Source organism: Thermobia domestica, chromosome 6 (assembly GCF_964235325.1).
Source record: "Thermobia domestica chromosome 6, izTheDome1.hap1.1, whole genome shotgun sequence".
Taxonomy (NCBI): domain Eukaryota; kingdom Metazoa; phylum Arthropoda; class Insecta; order Zygentoma; family Lepismatidae; genus Thermobia; species Thermobia domestica.
The window spans coordinates 219,475,717-219,500,081 of record NC_137459.1 but is presented as its reverse complement, the minus strand read 5'-3'; the positions used below and the strand labels follow the sequence as shown (position 1 = coordinate 219,500,081).

General features: G+C 33.5%; 1 protein-coding gene, 1 long non-coding RNA gene and 1 other non-coding gene across 3 annotated transcripts in view; 1 reads left to right on the top strand and 2 right to left on the bottom strand.

Annotated features, from left to right (window-relative positions):
* The window catches only part of LOC145688420 (uncharacterized), a 363,535-nt gene that overhangs the window by 295,683 nt on the left and 43,487 nt on the right, over nucleotides 1–24,365 (bottom strand). The window lies entirely within an intron of this gene.
* Nucleotides 11,721–11,794, bottom strand: TRNAH-AUG (transfer RNA histidin (anticodon AUG)). Its single transcript has one exon. It is a non-coding gene; the product is annotated as a tRNA-His (tRNA).
* LOC145687759 (uncharacterized) lies at nucleotides 13,357–19,615 on the top strand. The gene is made up of 2 exons (XR_014131743.1): nucleotides 13,357–16,463; nucleotides 19,335–19,615. It is a non-coding gene; the product is annotated as an uncharacterized LOC145687759 (long non-coding RNA).

The window sequence follows — 24,365 nt, the reverse complement described above, 5'->3', positions numbered from 1 at the left end:
ACATTTTAAAGCTTGTTAAATTGCAAGATCTGGAAGAAGGAAAATCATACGAAATAACCTCATGGAAATTGATACAAACAAAATACACTGGTGAAAGAGTATTAGTACATTTAAATGAGAAATACAAAACCTTATTACCACAGAGATATAATGAAGACACTGATCAAGTTTTAAAAGAAATGAAAACTAAGAAACTGTTTATGACATATGATGGAATGAAAGATCTTTCTAATTGTTACAAAATACACCAACTGTTCTTTAAAAATGATTCTAAGAAGTAACAAAAATGATTTAGAAAATTTTCTAAAGTAAAAAAATGGAGTGGATAGTATGGATCCCGAAAAGAAGTTTATACTTACTAATAATTTCAATGTAATTGTGAAAAATGTGCAAACCGAAGTCCGAGTAGTTTTCGATATTAACGGTTGTCTATTCAGCTTGAACTATGATCAGTGGACAGAGTTTAAGAAATCATTGTTTCCCATAGAGAACCAGGTTAACAGAACATTCCATTATCAGTATCCAAATTTGTAATTTTAAATATGTTTTAAATTAGTTAATTGATTTTAATAGTTTTATGGTTATAAAGCTATAAAACTAAGACCTTTAGACATACAGAACACAATGCCATTAGAATTTTAAAGACCCATATATAAATAAGGGATTTATTTGAGTTTTTGTAATAATATTCTTAGAGTTATGCCACCTACAAGACATTCAAAAGATAGCAATTTTATTTCTCTATTGATTGCCGTCTGAATTTTGAAAATCGATGACTATTTGGTGAAGTTATAACAAATTCAAAATTTCGGGAATTTTTTACGGGTTTATTTTTGAGTTTTCGGGAAAATATTATTCTTTAAAAAAGTCTTAGAATTTTATGTAGATTATACTAGTATTTTTTTGTTTTTCAAGTATCTGAATTTTATTTTTTGCAGAGTTGCAAACTCATTTTTTTAAATTTACCGATTTTTTTATTTGATGAGTTAGCACATTGTAACTATGGAGGGGTAAAACTATCCTCTTAAAATATTTGGGGTAAACACTATAATATTTGATAAGTGGGTTGGCAACACTGACATTTTTTTCTTTTTGAACATTGATGCTTAAGCTAAATATGGCAGCTAGGTAAACATACCCAAGCAGTTACTCACTTATTCAATAGATGGCGTTACATATCATTTAGTTTATCACTTTGCTAATAGATGGAGTTGCTTGTAGAAGTATTTGTTCATATATAAGGACTGATTTTCACTTGATTTCTTTGAGTTCGTGTTAGCCGAGGGGACTCGCTCATGGTCTGGCCAAGTGTGAGTAGTTATCGGCGTGGTCGACGTCGCAGGTTCGAATCGCCTCCAAGCCGGAAGAAGGATTTTCACGCTCTCTTCTACAAGCCAAACAGATCAGAGGGAGTTGATGTGAATGGAGACTAGCGCTAATCGGGAAAGGAAAACGGAGGCACAACAAAAGCAGCAGCAGAAAGAGAAACAAGCAGAAAAAGGAGCCTGAGAGGCAGCCAAAAGCAAAACCAAACAAAAAATAAGAGAAAAGCGTAAGTCCTCTCAGGTCCACCTGTGCACAGGTTTTGCTGCTTTTTACTTTGAAAATGTAATTTTAGATAAAGATTTTAGATTGTAAGTTTTTAAATGTAACTTTTTATGATTTTAAATGTCATGAAAGCCTATTCAATCTCACTTTAACATTGTAGTTATGGAAATACTTTGCGCTATGTAACTTTGTATAATTAGTTAGGTCCTTCTGCGCTGGTCAGAGTACTGGGAGGGGTAAATGCGCTCGTAGTTACCATAACATGCTACTTTTGGAATATGGTTATAAGTAACGAGATACATTTCGCTTTTAGGTTGAATACAAATAAACAAAAATACGTGTATATTCGTTATCCTTAAAAATTGATATTGTTATTCCTTTTGTATAAATACTTATATATATATCCTCTTTTTACATACCTATATATTCTCTTAAAGTTCTTATATCCTTTTTAAGTATATATATATTTATATTCTGTTTTACATAATTCTGATATATTCTGTGTAAATAGTTACATATACATACATATAGGAAAATATTCTTTTTCAATTACTTATATACATCTGGGGGCAATAAAATGGAAAACAAGAGTACACAAAAATTATTAAAGGATATTCCGGTCTTTATTAACGACATAGAAGAAGAGGAACAGGACGTACCAAGTAAAGAGACGCAAGTTCTCCTAAGGGAAATACATGACGTAATGGGGATAGAAGAACAAGAAGATGATCATCATGAGAGGAATGAAGGAGTTCATAAGGAAGAAGAAGAAGTTGATGATGAAAGGAACACATAAGGAAAAAGTAGGATTACCAAGAAATGCATTTGCTCAAGAAGAAGATGAAGAAGAAGGATAAAGAGATGTAGTTAATGAAATTGAAAGAGCAGAAGAAGAAGAGATGATCACCAGTGCCAAAGAACAAGAAGAAGGAGAAGAAGAAAAGAGTTGCAGTGAATGAAAATGGTATAACTTCAAATAAGTAGATCGATACAACGTTAAAAGACACGTTTTATATCACACCCTTGCAAACTTATAAAAATCAAGATACGCCACTACGCCTCTTCAGCGACGATTTATGAAAGTATTAGCAGAGGCTAATACAGAACATGAAGAAATAGAAGTTGATTTAGACGAAATAGAAAAAAGAATGGAGAATACAACAAGAAGCAGAAGACCTGTGTGAAGCTGCCGGTGTAGATCTCAGTCATGGCGGTGGAATTCCTGAAATTGCAGAAAGAAACATGAAGAAGAAGAAGAGAAATATGAAGAACTATTAGACATATTAGATAATGGAGGTAATAAAATGATAACACAGGATAAGGAAAATTAAGCGTGCGTCTGTATTGAAAACAAAATGGTTACAAGAAGGAGCACAAGAAGACGTCGTAGAATGAAAAAATGAAGAAGTAGTAAAATCTTACGTCTACGCAGATAATAGGAGAGGCTTACAATGAGGAAGAGAAGAATACAGAAGAAGAGTTTTACGTAAATGACCTACAAAATTGGCTTAACAGTTTGTTTCCCAATCCTGGGAAAGAAGAGAGGGAAGAAATATATCCATCATTTCGTCGGTGAAAGAACGTAGTGGCGTAACTCGAAAACGTGATTTTCAGATATGACTACCAGCTATCCTTGTTTAACTTGTTCTATCAACCATAAAATGTCCATAGCTGAATTCCTTTTATTAACAGAGATATAGACTTTTTGAAAATGGTATAACTTCAGATACAACGTTAAGAGACACGTTTTAAATCTCAATCTTGCAAACTTATAAAAATCAAGATACGCCACTACGCCTCTTCAGCGACGATTTATGAAAGTATTAGCAGAGGCTAATACAGAACATGAAGAAATAGAAGTTGATTTAGACGAAATAGAAAAAAGAATGGAGAATACAACAAGAAGCAGAAGACCTGTGTGAAGCTGCCGGTGTAGATCTCAGTCATGGCTGTGGAATTCCTGAAATTCGTAAATTTCAGGAATATTTAAAGGATTATAAAATCACAGTGTATAGCGGATTTTCAGGAAGTGATGTTATGTTTGAAGGTCCACCAAGCAATCACGAGAGAACATCTTTAAATTTACTTTTCATAGACAATCATTACAACGTCATTGAAATCTTAATAGCATGTTTTTGCTGTGGTTTTTATTGAGAAAGCTGTCATAAAAATATACAACAAAGCATTCACATTTGGACCATTGTGCAGCTGTATGTTACTGATGTCATCAGAATCCAGCATGTGATTTTAAAGAAGCCCATATTACATACAATGACTGTAATGAAGAATTTTATGGCTAGTTATGCTATGATTATCACAAGTCAGCTCTTAACCAAAATGGAAAGCCTTTATGATCAATTGCGAAATGTTGTGCCCAGTGCTTGAAAATATATGTAGTAAAAGTAGAAGGATCTCACGCATGTGGAGAAACGTATTGCAACATTTGCTATTGTACAGTACCACCCAATCGCGAATGTTACATGAAAGTGAATGAAAGAAGAAAATCAAAAAAGCCAATGAGAAAATTATCATGGAGATACGAAAATAAAGTTGAGTTGAGTTGATTTTAAGTTTAACGTCTCTTTCAGCAGCGAGGCTATATGAGAAGTGGACCTACTGATTAACGTGGAATCCGAACCACATGAATTCCCGCCGGGAATCGAACCCGATACGAAAAGAGAATAGGAGTGCGCAAACATATATGAACCTAATGTCTTCGTTAATCAGCATGCATGTTACCGATGTTATGAATATAATTACATAAATAATGATTGTGTCGTTTGTGGAAAACGAGAAAATATATTTGATGGAGAAAATGTAATAGAAGACTCTAAAACATCTACAAAAACGAGGTCCAAACATTAAATCTGTAACATGCATTGCACACAACTGGAAGGGTTATGATGCACATTTCATCATTAAGACCATGGTTGAGAAGATGAATTGGACTCCAGAAGTGATCATTAAATGAGGCGAAAATTCTATCTCTTAAAGTGGAGAACTTCACATTCATTGACTCACTAACTTTTCTTCCTATGCCCTTAAATAAATTAAGTGGTGCGTTTGGTCTTCAATCCTGCAAAGGATATTTCCCACATTTTTCATTCGACGTAAGAGCCAAACATATGAAGGTACACTTCCAGACATTAGGTATTATGGAGCAGATACCATGAAAGTAGGCGAAATACGCAAGTTTATGCAATGGTGTACATGGCAGCTTTAAATTACATCATAATGACATCATAATGACACCTTTAAAATGAAAGAACTCATCAAAGTATTGTGTACAGGCTGTCGAAGTTTTACGCCAAAGATGTATTTCCTTTATGAATGCATTTAAATTCCTTACTTGAATGTATTACAATCGCTAGTGCATGTAATTTGGTGTATGGAAGAAATTTCTTAAAGCAAAACACGAATGGTATCATACCAAAGAACGGGAATCGATGCAGAGATGTACAGTGGATAGCTTGTGAAGAAAAAACAAGAAACATCCAAGTTACCAATGCTGCACGTAGTAAGGAAATACGAATTGCATCAATGAAAGTAGATGGTGAATGGATCGATCCCGATACAGAAAGAAATGATATCTGTGAGTTTTGCGTCCAACGGCTATGCCGGTTAAGCTACAGGAGACGGTAATGATATGTAACGAATAAAATGGTGGAATGAAGAAAGTGGGAGGAAACGGGAGAACCCAGAGAAATACCCCCACACGGTGTCTGTCCACCACAAAGTTCACTTGGCGGAGACTGGGATCGAACCCAGGACCCCAAGCACCAGAGATGAACGCTCTACCACTGAGTCTTATTTTATAGAGAGGAATTACAACCTGTAACGCTATCAAAGACGTTTTACATAGATAAGATCATACGTACAAGAAGAAAAGGTAACAGAAAAGAATATTTTGTTCATTGGAAAGGATATCCTTCTTCTTTCGATTGCTGGATACCTGCATCATTAGTAAAGAAGATCGAGAAGTACAATGAAACCTGATGGAGATTTTTACGTTAAGCTTCCCAGTAATAGTTCTATGGAATATTTTCCTGACAACACCTAAACATCATACACTACTAAACTCCAAAGAATGGAAATCCGTAAAAAGTGGGAAGTGGCTATTGTTGAGATTCGTTATCCTCATTCAATATTAAATATTAATGAAGAAAATAATAATTTTTTACAAACCTACAGAAACTAGCACATAACAAACTTGGAAATGTGTAACTATTCCTGTGCGTTATTACACTGACATTTCAGAATTGACAAAGATAATTAATACGCACAACAGATTCACAAATTTTCATATTTCGTACACTCGTGAGAGTAATACCCGCTTTATACGACGTCTTCATAAAGACATAGATGTAGACACTGCATTATCACCAAGTGTTAGTGCGATGTTGGGATTCGATCCAAACGTTGATTTAGAGGATATGCAACAAGGCCAAAGAATTCCAAATTTGCGTTTAGGACTTCCAGCTACAATCTATGTATATTGTGATATAATTCAATCCGTATTTGTTGTAGATACAGTAGCACTATTATTACATATCATAAATATGAATCCTGTATTGAATCATACATTTATAAGTAGTGTTATAGAAATTTTTAATCCTCTACATTATATGCCTATAGAGAAGATGAATTTTGAACATATCAAAATAGATAAAAAGAGATAGCACAGGCTCTCCACTAGCATTCACTTTCGGAACTGTATGCGATAACCTACATTTTCGACCAGTGCGCCAACATAAAAAAATATGAACAATCCACATTTACTATATTATCAAAAACAAACTTTTTCTTGAACTGGAAACGTTTATGTTGGATCGTCTTATGAAGTTAGACATGGTATTGGAAGTTTCCCTGGATTATTTTGTTCTGTCATGGCTTTAGTACAACAAGAAGCTGAAACAATAGGAAAGGAATTATTAAAATCCGGAGCAAACGTTATTAATGATGTCATCGTTGATAAACAACCTATTAACGATTCCTTCCATTAACGAATGGGTGAAGCGAAGTCCATCTTGGAAGAAAAGCTTTAAATAAACCGAAATCTATGCTAGGATCTGGATATCAACGAAGGAAAAGAAGAGTTACACTCATTCCATCTTTAACACTTCATCATTACACATCATCAAGCTCAAGAAGAAGAAAGGCAAGATGAAACGTACACAGAAAACAAAGAAAAATCATTCTTATATGAAGTGGAAATTATCACATGATATCTTTCTTTAAATCATCATCAGAGCTTTCTTACATCATCCTGCGAGTGTGTAAAAAGTGAACTAGGTATTTTTTCTACAAAACCAACGCAAACCAGTATATTGGATAATCATGTTCTTACATACAAACCAATCAGTTTACTAGCTGATAATACACCTATAGAATTTGCCATCCCAGGAACAAGTGATGAATACATAGATCTACCACATACTCTTCTTTACATTGAAGCTCAAATCGTTAAGCCTGATGGATCAGCATTTGGTGAAAGTGATAAAGATGTGGCTCCTATTAACAACTTTTTAAATTCTATGCTCAGTGAAGTGGAAGTGTATTTAAATAACAAACTGATTTCGTTTCCATCTCATAATCATCCATATCGATCATTCATCGAAAAAGTGATAAATTATGATGATTCTGCTAAAAATACTCATCTTCAATCTGCATTCTGGTTTCAAGATACTGCTGGGCATATGGATGCAACATCTAGTGGTAATAGGGGATTTCAACAAGGTTATGAATTAAGAAAATAACTGCAAAATTCGAGGTGTTTGGACATCTTCATTGTGATATTTTTAATCAGGATAAATTTTTAATCCAAGGAGTAGAATTACGCATCAAGTTAAATCCTGCAAACCCAAACTATTGTCTCATCGCTAGTGATTCGTCTGTTGAGACCAAAGTGAATATTTTAGACGTTGCTTTACATATTAAAAAGATAGATGTTAGTCCTACAATAAAACTAGCACGTAACAAACTACACTCAGCAACAGCCAAATATCCTCTCGTAAGAGTGTAAATGAAGTCATTCGTCATTCAAAAGGTTCTTCAATCAAAAAGAATCGATAATTTATTTATGGGAGTATTACCAACTCGAGTGATTATGGCGTTTACTCAAAATGATGCCTATACAGGAACGATAACTTCAATTCCATTTCATTTCAAAGATTTCAACATCAATTTCTTCTCATTATACGTTGATGGAAAACCTGTCCCTTCAAAACCTTTACAACCACATTCGAAAATAACCTCTATGTTTCTTCATGTCATACCTTATTCTGTGGATCAGGTATTCACTTTTCCAATCATGGAAAGAATATTCCTCGCCTTGACTTTCCTCAAGGATACACTATCTTTGTTTTCGACATTACGCAAGATGGAGAAGCCAGCGCTTTGCAGCATTGGAATCTAATATGCCACGGATGTGTTCGTCTGGAAGTTCATTTTAATAATCCTCTACCAGCACCTATCTCATGCATCACATATGGCGTGTACCAATCTTTCTTAGGAGTGGATCATCAGAGGAACATCATCATGGATTTTTAAAGGTACGTTAATATTATTATTATTATTATTATTATTATTATTATTATTATTATTATTTAAATACCGCAACATATATGTAAATGTTTGCATTTTTATACATGATGTCGTCTACACTAGATTTATTGCCGGCATTCAAACAAATTCTTTATTTCACAATCATTTCGTTGGCGTATATGCAGCGAATGAGTTACCAATGCATGTTCCACCTGCATCTACCTGCAGCTATCATCATAAATACAGATCCCGCTAATAAAATTGGTACCCATTGGATTTCCGTTTATATTAATACTGGTGGACGTGCCCACTACTTCGATACATTTGGATTTCCTCCATATGTAATGCAACATATTCAATTTCTACGTAGAAATTCACTTTCTTATACATTTAATAATAAACAATTTCAAAGTGTGAAATGATCCCTATGTAGACATTATTCATACCTATTCCTCTGCTTCAAAGCTAAAGGAAAGTTTTTAATCGATTTTCATTATACATTCTCATCAACTCCAGAAAAAATGATCGTCGATTGATGTATTAAATTAATAGAGGTTATCATTTCTCATGTATGCATATTATCATGTCTTCATTATTATTATTATTATTATGACTGTTATTTCTTCTTCTTCTTCGTTTGTTTTGGATACATCTTGTTATAGACAAATTAAACCTTAAATTCTATCTATTACTGCAGGTATTTTTTAAATAGTTATTTCTCCATTTTTATAAGTGTTTTGTACACATATTATCATTTTTTCATTTGTTCATGATTATAGATAAAATAAATTTTAAGTTATCTTTTTCAATTTTTTTCATTTCAGAGTATAAGAGATCGCCAGCTTGTGTATGGGCAGCATCATTGTACACTATGACTTCTATTTACGTTCCATCATCATCACCAGCAGCACCATCGTCATATATGTCATCTGTGGAGACCTCATCAAGTATCCATATTAAAAAAGAGTATTAAAGTACTGTGTGTGTTGTGCAAAAACGTGATTTTTAAATCATTTGCACAGTGAATATGAAGGAGAAGAAAGCTCTGATGAAATCCCTTCTATTTTTAAAAAATATGTACCAACCTTCGTTTTTCTTGTGTAAATATTATCATCAATAAATACTTTGTATTCTTCTTTTTTCTCCTTGAAAACAAATGTTTTATTTCTTATTTTCTTCCATTTACTAATAAATAAATGTTTTTGATGAGTTATGTTATTAATTTAATATACCATAAAACAATATTAAACTCATTGAATTAATAAATCTCATACTGTGTTTTAAAAAAGAATTTAGAACTGATTTTTTAATTCAATGTAATTATGTAAGTAAATAATATTAATAATGAATTCAGATATTAGTCAGTTATTCTTTCGTAAATGAAAAGAAGTATGTGAATTCAATAATATTATGATGATGATAATGATGATAGGCCTTTGTTTTTAAAATTTAATATTAGTCATTTTAAAGTTTCTTTTTTCAAAATAAACAAGGGTTATCATATTAAAGGGAGAGTTGTATAATAATAATAATGACTTCGAATACTAACTTTTATTTAACAAACATTTCAAGTATTTGAATTCATTATTATTATTACTATTATTATTATTATTATTATTATTATTATTATACATAATACTTTAGGTATACAGGGAAAAATGTTAGGATTTTCTTATCATAAAATCATTAATACATTAACAAAATCCTGTCATATTGAAGTGTATGAAACGAGCATAAATCACAAACAAAACATTTCACTTTCACAATATTTTTTATTTTTGAATTTATAACTACACTGTTCAGTATAAATCAATTTTCTTCGTTATGAGCAGACGTACACTTCGTTGATACTTTCCGAAGGTTGAGCATCGGTTTCACCCTACCATGGCTGTGTCTGTACACTATCAAATAAATCAGCCATAATTATATCTATGAGATTTTGCTTGCAAAATACTTTCACTTCCAATTTCAATCTTTCACCATCAATGTTCACATCACTGTTCTTATCAAGAGATACACTTGGAAAACTGATATACTGACATACCGTTAATAATATTTTGTTCATCTACACATGTATGGATTCCATCAAGTGCTCTGCATATAAGACACTGTGATTGTACATGATTGCGAATAGTATCTGTACACAAGTCAAAATATTCACGTAGCACAACACTGCAAACTTTACTGTTTTTCACACCGTGTTCAACACACGGTAATATTTCCAAGAAATAAAGTCAATCACTTGAAGTTAAGTACACAGTTTTTCGAGGAGCATGAAGTGTTTTTTTCATCTCTAACATCACTAATTTTTCACCCATTAGTTTTCGCACCAGCGGTTAGTTTTTTCAGCCAAGAAATTTTTTAAATGTAATTTTCACCTGAGAATTTTGGGTCAAAAGTACAATTTTTGTCCCACACTGTCAAATTGAACTCCAGTCCAAACACAATTTGTTTACCAGCACGAATCACTGGCTCATATGTATCACCATCCAATCCAATACAAATTAATTTGGTTTTCATTGAATGCCCATATTCCACATTTAACAAGTACTCTTTCTTGGTAGCCATAGTTGGTGCACAAGCACTCAAAGACATGTTACTTCAGTAGCTGGTCAACACAGAATAACGGCACTATGCATATAGATGACTGCGCATGCATGAAGGGGAGAGCGAGGAGGAAAATTCATGTTTCATCTTGTTACTACATGCCACCATACACTTACGATGAATATACTAACTCAGTAAATTCAAGATCGTGCATGTTACGTCCAGATAATTGATCTTCACTCCTTTATATGTTAAACATACATTTCCAGTTTGTAAATACGTTAAGAATGTACCATTATCTGCTTCCAATATTTCAGTACAGCGTCCTGGTAGAATCACTTTTTCGCCTCCTTCAAATGTTACACATGCCTTCCTGCCGTATATGGTTGTAATTGTCTCACAGTTTACAATCTAAAATGGTACGCCAATCTCTAAATCGCGCATTTTTGTAAAGGGTACCATTGATGGCATGTTCAGCTTATCTAATAAATTTATTGACAATGCCATCTTTAATTCGAAGGTTCTTCCTTTGCAACAGCTGCTAACGGAATGATGTACACAAACACATACGTTCCGCTCATGCTCTTCGCAGGAGGGGCAGGGGCGGAGGATTCAAATAACTAGCCAATACACGACGAGAAGACGAAGAAGAGAACGAAAAGGCATGTTTCATCTCGATTCTACAGCCGGTAAGCGTCCAAGAGTATGAGCATACGTATACCAGCGTAGCAACAGCGCCCACGTCGCGTTTTCAAAAATTTTCCCACGCTCGACCCAAATAAATTATTCACTACTGACTCACTGCCTTTCTTAAAACTCGTCTTTGAGCAAATGATTAGGATTAAGGATGTAGATTTCTGGGTTTTCGGCATCTAAAGTCATTTAGCCCGTCATGTTAGAGTGATGATGTCCCTCGGCGAGCACACTATACGGGAAAAGGGAAGAAAGAAAGGAAGGATTGGGGAAGGAAGCAGCCTGGGATCTATAATTAGGTACCACCCCGGCATTTGTCTGGTGTGAATGAGGAAAACCTCATTCAGGGTGGCTGGTCTAAAAAAGCGTTTTACACTTTTTCGACCGAGTGCCCCCACCGTGAATCGAACCAGGGACCGCTCGCACCATAGGCGAGAGCGTTACCGACTACGCTACGCGGGGCCACTTGAGTAAATGACTTAATGTGGCAGAACAAGCATTTATTCAGGAAGCTCCCCTAAAAAACACCACGTAATTTTTAACCGTCATACATAAGAAGAAATGACTAATTTTCAGGTTTATTGTTTGCTTGCCTTGCATAGATGAAACAGGTGGAAATGTTTTTGGTTGCCTTTCAATCTCCTTATTTTTATAATCTTTTTTCAGTTCATATTAATTCCTTCTAGAACGTGACAACCCCAATATTATCCGATAGATCGCCATACATGAGTCAGGTCTTCAAGTCTTTCATTTGATTTTTATTACGATCACGCAAGTGGGATATTTAATAATCTAATGTTAATACCATAGGTGTTGATTTTACTCCGACCTCAGTCACCCTCATCCTCGCAGTGAATTGGCTGTCGCCCTCCTTCGCTCTCACCCTCGCGAAGAGAGTTGCCCATCGCCCTCGCCTTGGTGTTGGGAAATTGTATTCGATCTCGCCCTGGCAGTGACATTTGGACCTCACTCTCGCTGTCGAAGCTTGTCACCGCCCTCGCGTCATTATGGGCGAGATGATTTGAGGGCGAGGATGCCGTCGAGAGGGCCACCCTCGCGAAGGTAAACACCTCTGGCTTAGTTTGTTCGTTATTCCGCACGATAACTCTTCAACAAAAGATAATTTTCAAATTGTTTTCTGCAATCAATTGCTAGATAAATATCTCGAGGAGTTCGTTAATGTATGTGATCTACCTACTTGTAGTGATAGAAATAAACCATTTTCCGGTTTTAACGTTCATCACTATAGAGCAAAAACAATCTCACATTGTTTTTCCTTAATCGATTAAGCGTCTCTAGAATATATTTCATTTGCACTCTAATCTCTCTGCTAAAACACTAAGTGGTAGATCTACTACAACTACTGGTTTCAATATTAATTGGAGAAATATTGCGTTATTCTCTTTATTGTCTTTACTGGAGTGTATATCTTCTTATTTCAATTGATGCTAATTCGAATTAAAACGTAGCAACACTAATATTATTAAAGACATCGCCATACAAGAATGAGATTTCCATGTTTTTGATTTGATTTTTATTTCTATGGTCATTAATTACATAATCTCTTTGTTTCCAGGAAGATGAAAGCATAGACACATTGATAGAAAATGAAAAGCTTCCGAGAGGTTCTCGAACATAGCCGTTAATATTGTCCACTACAAACGACACTCACCGTTTTATAACGAATGCTTTTTTTAAAAAACTTTACAGCACAGCACAAGTGTCTTCTGTTAGTCAAGAATTCAAATTTAGGTTTTTCCCGAACTTGTAGGCTAGTGACTTTTTTCAGTTATCCGAATTGTAACCTACCCAAGTTTAAAAAAAATAATTTTTTGTAAAAAGAAAAAAAATGTGAGGTGAAACTCCGGCTTACTGCAAAGCTGGTTAGTTCGATATGAGTTGGAAGCACTGTGCACAAATAACCTTGGGTGATTGATGGCGCAGGCCTCGTGTCGTTTGGATGACGTCACGTTGCTGCAAAGGTGTTTGCTCTAAGCCAAGAGCCCGATGCAGTTCTACTTCGGAGGTAAGTGATGTTGGTTGTTTAGAATAATAAGGAAAGAAACTTTTTAAATTTAAAACTTTTTCCGTAAAGTTAAACGTTCTTTATTAGATTCTTTGAAAATTATAACTGACCCTGACTATTGAAATTTATTCAGGTTTTGACAATATTACGTGTTATTTTATGAAAATATGTCTTTCTAAAAACAGGAAGGGGAAAAAAAGAAAAGAAACAAAATGGTAATGTATCGTAACTTGAGTGATTTATGCTGATATACTTGAGTGTGTTGGTTGAGCATGTTGATTCCTGTTTTCCTTACAAAGGTATCTATTAAAGTTGCTAGTCAGGATTTGAGTGATTTAATACTGCTGTTACGGAGAATTTTCAGGCAAGTGGAGACTTTAAAATGAATGATATTTTTCATGAAAATTTCAGTTAAAGAAAAAGGAAGGAAAACTAAAGAATTCCAGTATAGCTATCGTTAGCAATTCATGCGTGTTGACCCATTTAATTTTTGATTTCTTTCCTCCCATTTTTCTATGCTTCGGGAAGCCGCTTAGCAGTAAATTTGAGTTTCGTATCTTTGAGAAAGTTACTGTAAAGGCTTACTATTTTCTGTATTGAATTTATTATTGGATTTAGTACTATCTTCGAAATCTTCTGTCACTTGAAAAACTATTTTTTTTAAAGAAAAGAATTTTTGCTAAGGGAGATATTCTATATATTCAATTGTTACTTGTTGAATGGTAAATTATTTTCTATATATCACATTCGGATTTTGTTATAATAAAATTTTCAATTGCTACAAAAATCTTTTGACTTCACGAGTGGTCATAGAAGTTTTCCTAGTAGTATTCCTAGAGGTAAAGTAAATTCTCTTTTGTATATATGAATAAGCCTTGTCCAGTATTGAACCCATCACTTCAGTCGTCATGATTGTCAGTCGTGGGGGAATGGAATTTTCCTTCTCTATCCTTATAAAATTTTATATTCTTAAGGGGAAGTGGGGTGACGGCCGTTCCCGCAGAACTGTGGATAGTGGGGCAATTAAAAAGTTATATATGTATCGTGTACCCGTTACATATATAATTTTAAATAAAATAAAACGAAGTAGAACTGCCCTGGAGAGTCAATTTATGCTAGCTTCTTGGTCCTGCTCTAGGGGTTCAGCCAAAGTATTCCCCTTTATATCCATATATATATGTGTGTATTTAATTTGTCAAAGTCAACCTCTAAATTTAAACATTGCTTTCTTTTTTATATGCCTTTCTTGTTGAGATATTATAAATATAGGAAACGAGTGATGATACAGAATATTTAATACAGTGTTGCCGGGGTCGGATAACAAAATAAGGTTCAGTAGGTTATTGTGTCATGAGCAAATAAGTATTGAAAAGGTTGTAAATTAATAATAATTATTTTCTGGTTTTGTTCAGCTCAATATTTTGTGGTGTGCTTGTAAGGATGGCACAGTCAAAGGAGACGTATGTGAAATATGGACTTTCAGATTCCTCGTTTTCTAGTGGGGATGAATTTGTTGGATATTCTTACGAGTTTAGTAATCCGATGTTTGATAATTTAAGGCCTTCTGCCCATATGCAAATTAATCCTCACGAAGCTTTGAACGGTGGTCAAGTTAGACGACCTGAGGATCTGAATGTTAACGTGAACCTACAAAATAAGTTGGGACACAGTTCACAATTTGCGAACCTTTTGCCAAATTTAAGAGCAGGAGAGAATCCGAGCTTAGAAAATAAATATAGAGACAGACCAACTAATATGGCAACTCACTAAATTTAAATTTTGAGAAATTTGTCTCGGAAGGTATTTATAAATCATCGTTGCATGATATTAATAGTCTACCTATAATAGATGGTACCAATACTGAGTCTATATTTCAATTTTTATTAAAACTTGATAGTATTGTCAGGTGTATGGGTTTACCTTTATACCTTGTGTTGGTGACTTATCTTTCTCGTACAAAAGGAGAAATGCAAGAGCTAATGCAATCGTTTATTTGGGACGCTTCCCCTTTGCAAACAGTTTGTAGACATTTTGTGGTGCGATTTATTTCCACTATTGACAGAACACAATTCATGCGGCTATTTTTCTAAGTTCCCATGCGGGAAAATCATTCATTTAATGAGTTTGTAGACAATAATCGATTTAAATCAATTGTATTTAGCCGCACAACATTATGATGCTTTGCATAGGTATAGGAAATATTATAAATTACGTAATCAAGGTAGTAGTATACGGGACTTGGTACCACCCCATAAACCACCTTCATTTATCGAAGCGAAAAACACAAAACAGCAAATAGTGTTGCAATCTAGTGTTCCTATAAATTTGCATAAAAATCTTGTTTCTCCAGCTATGCATTCTATACCATTTAAACATAAATTTTATGATAAGGCGGAATTTTCTCATAAATATTTAGAACCTCAGTTTTTATCTCATAATAATATAGATGTAAATCAAAGTAGTGGTGAATTGAAAAAAATCTTAGCTATTCCTGTTTATATAACGGGTATGCGTTTTAAGTGGTTGATTGATACCGTGAGCACGAGCTGTTATCTAACTCGACATCTTTAGGATGAACTTAGGAAAAAATGGATAATTAAGGCAAAAAGGTGAATGTATAGACGATTGGTCACAGGAATATTGAAGTGACAGTGAATATGAGAGTAAGACTATATTTTAAAATTGGAAGACAACAATTTTCGGAATCGTTCTTCATTGTGGACTCAAATGAGTTTGACCTCCTGCTTGGAAATGACTTTCATACGAAACACTTTGGTAGATGTTGCCAGTAACTTATATAATATAAAAGCTCGGAAATTAGTGGTTCCCATAATCTGAGCTGATGAACTTTTATGTGCCCAGACTTCTCTCGGTTCTGCATATACTTCTAGGAGTGGGGTGAGTGGTAAGCAGTCGCCATGCGACCTTGGTTGTCCGAAAGCTTCACCTTAGCCTAGAACTCTTGGAATTTCTAAACTTTGTTCTATTCCGTCGACATCAGTAACTCGAGACCTGGGAGTTCCCACCGTGTTTGACCCTGGAGTGGAGTTCGAGTTTGATCAGTCCATATTGCATCCACCGGATACTAGACCGGAGGAATTCCAAGGTAATTATACGGATGCTGAACAGTTATTATAATGTGAGTCTCAATTACAGGAGTACGTAAGTAACTTGTTAACTTCTTATACATATGTTATTGGTGATAAAGTTGGTAGAGTTAAGAACCTTACTTATAAAATTGAGCTTGCTGATAAAAATCCAATTCGTTTACAACCTTACCAATTACCCCCTCATAGGCAAACGGAGTTAGATTCTTTTATTGCCCAGCTTTTAAAGGAGGATATTATAAAAGAAGTAGATTATTCACCTTTCACATCGGCCGGCTTCTTAGTAACAAATTCAGATGGAAGTAGACGCCTTGTAGTTTCGTACGGAGAAGTGAACAAACGGGTAATGGTAAACAGCTCTCCTTCTCCTAACATGGAGAATATAATCTCTAGTATTTCAGATAATATCTTTTCAAAACTTGACTGTAAATCTTGTTTTCACCAAATTCCTCTGTCTGATGAATGTCGTAATATTACTGCTTTTGTAACAAAAAAATAAAATCTATCGATATAAATCTGTACCAAAGGGACTAGTAATTTCATCTTTTGTTTTAAGTAATTTGATGTTAAAGGTCTTCCAAGGGTTAATTTGTAAGAACTTAGAGATATATTTTGATGAATAATTTTATTTAGTAAAGATATTGAGAGTCATAAAGCTCTATTAGAAGAGGTATTATCCCGATTAAGAAACTGAAGAATAACTATTTCTAAAAATATCCTGTCTATTTCAAACTAGTGTAAAATATTTAGGGTTTCGTTTGGAAACGGCATTATGTCGATTGATCCTGAGAGAATTGAAGCTATACAGGACATTCCCAAACCTAAGAATAGAAAAAGGTATTAACAGAATATGTTCATTTTGCTCTTTCTATTCAAAATTTATTTATGGGTGCTCAGAATTAATCGCTACCCTACAAGAATTAAGATCTATAGAAAGCCGTTTAAATGGACTAAAGTTCATGAAGAATCCCTACAAAATTTAAAAGATGCTTTTTGTAGTCAGGTCATTTTGAAAGTACCTGACATGAATTCCAACTTCATTAAACATTGTGACAGATCTTTGTGTCATTTCTGTGGGGTTCTCAGCCAATATGATTCGGAAGGGAATCTTAGACCAGTATCTATGTTTAGTCGGGCGATTCCACAATCTGATTGGAGCAAAAATATTTACGAACTTGAACCTAAGGCTCTTTCTTTATCTTTAGAAAAATTTGAATATTATTTGGCAAATCCCTTTGTAGTATATACTGATAGTAAAAGTTTAACTTGGTTACTTAATAACCATAAAAGACAAAGGAGATATGAAACAATGTTAGCGAAAATTTCAAAGTTTAAATTTCGTATAGTTCATGTAAGAACTAAAATAAATTGTGTTGTCGATTCCCTTTCAAGGGTTGGAAACCGTCTACAATTCTACACGATAGATGATAATACAGTAGAAGTCGTAACAGATAATGGTAAAGCAGTAAATTTATCTTTCATTATTTTTTGGCAAAATCCTGTGTTTAGTGTACCTCTTACAGATCATCAGAGGAAAGATCCTGAGTTACGAGAGATTATCACTAAGTTAGAAAGATAGGAAGAAGCTCCTCAGTATATATTAAGAAATAAGATTTTGTTTAAACAAACTAAAGGCAAGGGAAATAACGGATTCACAATTGTAATTCCTTCTTCTTTAGTTCAATCGATCATTCAATATTCTCATTGTCCTGCAATTCATGGCGGGCATATGGGATATCGGAAAACCACTTCTAAAGTCGCTGGAAAATATACCTGGCCTACCTTATGCTCTGATATTAAGAATTTTATACAATCTTGTCATTTGTGTCAAACCTGTAAAGATTCCAATGGAAAATCTATGGGTCATTATTTTACGAAAAAGGTAATAAACCCGAATTATACCTGGTTAATAGATATTGAGGGAAGATTGCATAGTAGCTCTGGTTTTGAATATATTTTAATTGTTATTGACGCCTATAGTCGTTTTGCCTTCTTAGAATCTTTAAGACGACTACCCTCAAAATCATCTGTAATAAATTATAGGAATTGTTTCTTCGAAATGGATTTCCTGGTAAAGTTCGCCACGACGGAGCTTCTTATTTTGTCAGTAATAAATTCATGAAATTCTTGTGTAGTTATTGTATACAGAGTGTAAAATTCTCCCCATATAACCCACAAGCAAACAGAATCGAACGTACGGTGAGATCTTTTAAAAATTTAATTCGTGTTTATTTTAATAAGTCTCAAAAAATTGGGCACATTTACTATCAAAAATCGCTTTTACTATTAACATATGTATGAATGAAAAAACTGGGACTAGTCCGTCTGAACTTTATATGATATGGAAACTCTACCATCCATTAGATGTAAAGTGATTGAAGGATTTAGATCTTCTAGATGAAGACCAGGATAAAGAGCAAAATTGGTTAACACAAATAATAACATTGAACGCGGTTTGAAACATAGTGCGAAGGTTTATAGTCAAAAGCATAGTCTTGTTAATGTAAATATTGATGATTTGGTTTTGGTTAAAAGGTTCATGAAATTTTCAGCTGAAAAACACTTCAATCCGAAGATCGCCCCTCAGTGGGAAGACCTGTATCGCATTATTTCTAAACCTACACCAAATACTGTTTGGCTAGAAAATATTGAAAAGCCATAGTGCATATAAAACGTCATGTTCGTTTTTGTAAAAAAAAAAAAGTATTTTTCATCGAGACAAATGAATCGGTCTGACCTATAAAGGTAACACGTACGAATGAATTAATGAGGAAATTGAGGTTAATAAATTAATTAATATTGTACTTGTAAATTTTGGAATGATTGTTCGAAAAAAAATTGTGTTGTGTATATTCTTTTTATTCCCGCAGGAATACCTCGTCCGATTAAATGAGAGCTTACGTTTTTCAAATTGTAAATACCTCATCATCATCCTTTGTGCATGTTTCTTCTAAGAATTTGGAGCGTCAATTGTACAAGTATTGTAAAGAAGGCCTTAGCATAACAAAATTTATCGAAGATTCTGGTAATGTACTGAATTATTATTCAACTTGGCATTAGTTTGGACAGGAATTTTTTGACCGACCTTCGGGTAATATGTAACCTACCCAAGATTCATAATAAAATAATTTTATTGTAAAAAGAAAAAAAATGTGAGATGAAACTCCGGCTTAATGCAAAGCTGGTTAGTTCGATATGAGTTGGAAGCACTGTGCACCAATAACCTTGGGTGATTGATGGGGCAAGCCTCGTGTCGTTTGGGATGACGTCACCTTGCTGCAAAGGTATTTGCTCTAAGCCAAGAGCCCGATGCAGTTCTACTTCGGAGGTAAGTGATGTTGGTTGTTTAGAATAGTAAGGAAAGAAACTTTTTAACTTTAAAACTTTTTCCGTAAAGTTAAACATTCTTTATTAGATTCTTTAAAAATTATAACTGACCCTGACTATTGAGATTTATTCAGGTTTTGACAATATTACGTGTTATTTTATGAAAATATGTCTTTCTAAAAACAGGAAAGGAAAAAAAGAAAAGAAACAAAATGTTAATGTATCGTAACTTGAGTGATTTATGCTGATATACTTGAGTCTCTTGGTTGAGCATGTTGATTCCTGTTTTCCTTGCAAAGATATCCATTAAAGTTGCTAGTCAGGATTTGAGTGATTTAATACTGCTGTTACGGAGAATTTTCAGGCAAGTGGAGACTTTAAAATGAATGATATTTTTCATGAAACTTCAGTTAAAGAAAAAAGAAGGAAAACTAAAGATTTCCAGTATAGGTATCGTTAGCAATTCATGCGTGTTGACCCATTTAATGTTTGATTTCTATGCTTCGGGAAACCGCTTAGCATTAAATTCGAGTTTCATACATTTGAAAAAATTACTGTAAAGCCTTACTATTTTCTATATTGAATTTATTATTGGATTTAATACTATCTTCGAAATCTTCTGTCACTTGAAAAACTATTTTTTTTTGAAGAAAAGAATCTTTGAAGTTGTTGCTAATGGAGATGTTCTATTTATTCAATTGTTACTTGTTGAATGGTAAATTATTTTCTATATATCAAATTCGGATTTTGTTATAATAAAATTTTCAGTTGTTACAAAAATCTTTTGACTTCCCGAGTAGTCGTAGAAGTTTTCCTAGTAGTATTCCTAGAGGTAAAATAAATTCTCTTTTTAATATATGAATAAGCCTTGTCCAGTATTGAACCCATCACTTCAGTCGTCATGATTGTCAGTCGTGGGGAATGGAATTTTCCTTCTCTATCCTTTTAAAATTTTATATTCTTAAGGGGGAAGTTGGGTGACGTCCGTTCTCGCAGGACCGTAGATAGTGCGGACAATTTAAAAGTTATATATGTGTCGTCTACCCGTTAGAGGATGCAGTTTCATTCCTGTAGTATACAATATTTTGTCCGATATAACACTGTAATTATTTAGTAGTACTCATGTTGTGTAGAGTTTGTAGACAGACGTCTACATTTGCCATAGTTGTTTGTAGGCATATTCGGAAGGCTCATGTATCATTTTGTTATGGATATTGTTATAAAAATTGTGGTCAAGTATTTAGCAAATTAATTATCAAAGGCATTTGTTACGAAGTCTAACCGCATATTTGATAAGAAATAGGAATTTGTCCAAAGAATGTAAATATTAGAGTATATATATATATATATATATATATATATATATATATATATTCATATATTTTCATCTCTTTATTCATATATTCATCTCTTTATGATTGTGAAACCAAACACTAACCGAAGCTTTCTTCCACCCATTCTAAGCGTGAAGTATATTAATATTTATTCGCATATATTCTTATTGTAGACTGTTCCCATAATGCCCACCGACTTCGATTTACAAAATTTGAGAAATAAATTTCACTTTTTATTTTGTGCTCAATTTGAAGGCGTTTTGTTATACTACCATTAGTAAACTCATATACATCAAATTACGAATCAATCATTATGGAACAATTTCATGTGTTAGACGCAGCAGTGGTACCAATCTTTGAAAGTTTCATTTACTACTTTTTTCTTTTTCCTCTTTTAATTGATTTTGTGAGTAATGGTGCTTTCAGTATAAAGGTAAATAAGATTCTCTTTCTCTCTCTCTGTTTCTAGTTTCCGACGTAAGCGTGTGGAAACTACCAGGGATATTTCCGTGTATGCATATGCTAGTGTGTGTGTGGCGGGTGTATATGAAGTATTTATTGGGATCGCGTATTGGAAATTATCGATATTGTTACATACATACGTGCGGCTGTTACTTCATCCGATAACTTTAGATAAATGCGATTTTTTTAATGCTGCTTTTTGCAATAAATCAGTAGAGTGATTACTCTCGAGGGAGTTCGTTAATGGAGGTGTTTCGCCAACTGGAATAGTATAAATGAGTCATTTCCCATTTTAACGTTGATCACTATAGAGCGGAAATGGTAACAGATAGTAAGCAGTTTTCGGCAGTCGATAAAGGGTGCGAAGGATAGCTTTCAGGTTCATCCCTAACATCCTGGTGGTCAACGTTAAAACTTGGAAATGGTTGATTTCTACCAGTTTCGGTTTATGGATCATTTCAATTAACTAGGTCCTCCGAAATATTACTCTACCCATAGTTTGAAAAGAAAAAAAGATTTAAAAATTTGCTTCCTTTCAAGAGCTATCGTGCGCAGTAATTTAGTCGCAGCAGCTATCGTAGTCTTTTATTATTATTATTATTATTATTATTATTATTATTATTATTATTATTATTATTATTATTATTATTATTATTATTATTATTAAGTATTCTACTTGTTGGCAGGTACTGAGAGTAATGGAAGATGTGAGTGTGAATGTGTGTTTTCTTAGGTTCTGACCTCGAAATGCTACATTCACGTTTGTCGATTTTCAGCTTCCTCTTTGAATTCCTAATATTTGATTCCATTTTTCAAATCATCGACCAACTGCATTCTTTTGCTTACTATTTCTCTCTTAGCTTTCATCTCTTACTTTCAACTTTTTTCTTCCTCCGTGGGTTGAGAAGTGGCTAATACATTTTAATATGGTTCCTTATTTCCACACTGCAGTTTCCTCTATGTATTATTGAAAACTATTTTTTTTAGAAATTGAATTATTATTATTATTATTATTATTATTATTATTATTATTATTATTATTATTATTATTATTATTATTATTATTGAGTTCAGGTTTTGTTATTATTTTAACTGTTAAAGGAAAGGTTCATTTTTTGTATAGTCTCACTTTATCCATAATTGTACTTGGCTATTATGTTTAATGTTTAGTTAACTAAAGAAGAAGCGGATCTAGTTGTGTGGAGCCTCCATTTCATGTTAGCCTTCGCTGATCGTTTAGTACTGTTCAACGAAGTAATTTAGCAGAAGTACAATGTCCTCATAGTTTATTCGTTGTATTGTTATAAAGTAGTGAATGATACAGGACGCTGTGTTTTCTAAATTAAAGTTTTGGGATCTTCTAGGGCAATGGTTCCAACCTTTTTAACAAGCACCCCCATTCTTAAACCCCACATACTTCACGCCAACATCGTTAGTGCATGTCTTTGTCTGACCATTTCTGCAATTTTAGTTGCAGCATTGTATTCTCAAATCATCAGTAATAGTAACAAAAATAATAACAATAATATTAATAATCTATACTGTATATAAGACAGTAGAAGTGACTTACTCATTATCGACCGAACCATAATACTATAATTAGCAAGAATACTCTTTTCGACGAAAGCAAGGAATAAGGAAGGATGTTTGGAAATGTGTATCCTTAGGGGCGTAAATAGCGTTTTTTTAAGAATAGTGTATCTTGCTAATCCCTGAAGTAAGGAAAATTAAACTAGACATATAATCTAACCATCGAAAAGAACTGAACATGTTTCTCATCCTTTTTGAAAATTCCGCACCTAAACAAGGAAGGAGTAATTCATATAACATTAATTTTTCAAATGTATTTTATTTCATTTATTTATAGAAAATGCCAAATGTAAGAATTATTTATATTGGAGACAAGAAATTTCAAAATGAAACTCAACTAAAAACAAAACAATATATATTCAGCTTTTCCGAAAATTCTCTAATAAGAGGAGAATGGAGGATAGTGTCTACCTATTGAAATTTCTGCATTTGCTTACGTTTGAGGTGTGAAATTTGGCTTTGACTTCTTAACTAAAAATAATTGAACGCATGTTTCCGGAAATTCTCCTCTTAACGATGGGGAAAAGAGACGATTTCTATAATATTAAAATTTACCGCTATTTATTCAGAAAATGTCATGAAATGTAAAATTCACTTAAATTCGAAAAGTAAAATTTGGTATATAAACTTTGAACTAAAAAGAATTGAATACGTATTTCTGAGTTTTCGAAATTCTCCTTTTAAGGAGAAGGAGGGATTAATTAATTAATTTATTTTCTCGACATTCCATTCGGCGTTCGCGGTCTCATCATCATAGAATGTTCGAGGACTGAACAGTTCGAGGAGAATTACTAAACATATTTAGAAATATTCTAGAGCAAAGTTTCATAATGTCACTTTCACTGAAATGCGTATCCTAAGTGAGAGGGGTCAAGGTCTAAGATATTTGCTAAAAATATAATATCTTACAAATCTCTCATATGGACATGCCCCAGCGTTTTCGAAAATTCTGTTTCCAAAAGAGGTTAGAAGGCCATTTCTAAAATTTTTAACTTGCCGTTTTGTATTTGTAAAGTGACTAACATATTTAACACGTGAGGCATTTCTATTTTATCAACTCACTTTAAAAAGAAAAGGATCGTAAAAGCAGAAGAGAATTTAGATTTCATACAAAGAATAAATACTGCATCGTATGAAACACATTTTTGAACGTTTTTGAGCCGTATCGTGGAAAGGGTGATCAAATAT